This window comes from Belonocnema kinseyi, chromosome 8, assembly GCF_010883055.1.
Source record: "Belonocnema kinseyi isolate 2016_QV_RU_SX_M_011 chromosome 8, B_treatae_v1, whole genome shotgun sequence".
Classification (NCBI taxonomy): Eukaryota; Metazoa; Arthropoda; class Insecta; order Hymenoptera; family Cynipidae; genus Belonocnema; species Belonocnema kinseyi.
In genome coordinates, this window is record NC_046664.1 from 29,494,299 (window position 1) to 29,496,375 (window position 2,077).

Below are 2,077 nucleotides of genomic sequence, written 5' to 3' on the forward strand. Positions count from 1 at the left end.
TCTAGTCGGGAGTGGTGCTGACTGAAAACAGATGATTTGGAGCGATTCGCGCGCCATATGTTGGTCATTCTAAGGACTTATTGAACTACCCTCGTACTTCAACTGTAAGTGAAAGTTCACCATTAATTTTCTTGGTCGAAAATTCCTGTTATTGGTTGAGAATTTAACAACTTTATTGAAAATTTATTTTTTCGATTAAAAATTTTTTTTTTCATCTGAAAAGGTAACTATTCTAGGATTGATTAAAAATTAATCGTTTTTATCTGTAAATTGAACTATTCAATTTTTGATTGAAACTTCATCCTGTACATTGTATTAGTTAAAACACCAATTATTTGATAGAAAATTAATGTAATTGTTAAAAAGTAAACTTTTGGGTTGAAAATTGATATATTTTGTTAATTAGATTTTTTTCCTAAAATTTAAAAAACTGCAAAATAAAAAAATTTCCTTAAAATCTTCCGGATTCTTTTTTTTTTAATTTTTAAAATGTTTTCAAATACTCACTTAAAATTTATTTGTCAAAATAAGAAATCATTTTCAATGTTCTTAGCAATCACAACAACTTTTGTTATTGTTTTTAAATACTGTACAATTCTCAAAAAGCTTTTTTTTAAATCTGCAAAAGTCTAAATCGTGTTTCAAATTATTTGAAATAATTTCAAGTTTTAAATTAATTCTGAATCTTTTTTAAATTGAAATTGTAGCGTTTGAACTTAAAATTTAGCTCATTACAAATTTAACAATTCAAGGCTTTCTATTTCGAACCATTCTGTTTAAATTTTTATAGTTTTTAACAGTTGTTTGTGATGGATTATTTTAAATGAACGGTCAAATATCGCTGATAATTAACGAAATTTTCTTTTTTTCATTAAAAAATTTCAAATTGAATGGGTCGAAAATAAAATTTTTTTATACTGAAATAATATTTCAAGTCATAATCGAAAACAAATAAATTAATTTTCTAACAAATAATTGGTGTTTTAACTAATACAATTCACAGGACAAAGTTTAACCAAAAATGGAATAGTTGAATTTCCAGATAAAAGCTGTGATAAAAAATTGAATTGAACAAGGAAAAAAACGAATTTTCAACAAAACTGTTAAATTTTCAAGGGAAAAGGTGAATTTTTGACCAAGAAGATTAATGTTCTATCAAAAAAACGATTTTCAAACTTAACCAATATATACGATTAATTTTTAATCAATCCTATGATAGTTACATTTTCAGATAAAGATAAATAAGTTTTAACGGAAAAAATTTATTTTCAACAAAGTTGTTGAATTGTCAACCAATCAGATGAATTTTCGACCAAGAAAATTAATGATCTACAAAAAAGACAAATTTCAAATAAAATTCATGAATTTTAAACTAAATTATTTAATTTTAAAGTCAAAAAGACGAATTATCTACAAAAAGTTGAATTTCTTAAGCGAATAAATATGAGTTTTCAATCAAAGAGTTAAACTTTGAACCAAATAGTTAAATTTGCAACCATAATTAAAAAACCTTGTTAAAAAAAAAAGTATTTTTTTCTACAAAGTAGTTCAACTCTTAGTGAAATAATCGACTTTTAAACCCAAGAAGATGTACAGTTCATATCTTAACCAAACAATTGCATTTCTGACCCAAAATGATACATTCTCAACCAAAAAGATTAAATTTCTACTAAAAAAGGTCCATTTTAATTTTAATAAATTTTTAAATTTTAAAGTCAAAAAGAGTATTATCTACAAAAAGCTGAATTTTTAACCTAATTTAATGGCAAATAGTTGAATTTTCAACTGTAATTATGAATCCTTAAAAAGAAAAAATTAATTTTTTTAATAAGTAGTTCAACTTTAAGTGAATAATCGAATTTTCCACCGAAAAGTTATGATTTTAATTTTTAACAATATAGCTGCATTTAAAACAAAACGACTTTGCAACCAAAAAATATTAACAGTTGATAATTCAACCGAAAAATGTAATTTAAATCAAAAAGTATAAATTTTCCATAAAGCAATTTAATTTCTACAAAGAAAGACGAATTGTTAACAAAATACATGATTGTATAACCAAAAATGGTATAGATTA

At 23.4% G+C, this 2,077-nt stretch overlaps 1 protein-coding gene across 5 annotated transcripts in view; it reads right to left on the reverse strand.

Moving 5' to 3' along the window:
• The window catches only part of LOC117177950 (ATP-dependent translocase ABCB1-like), a 64,965-nt gene that overhangs the window by 30,295 nt on the left and 32,593 nt on the right, over positions 1-2,077 (reverse strand). The gene's annotated exons all lie outside the window — the stretch shown is intronic.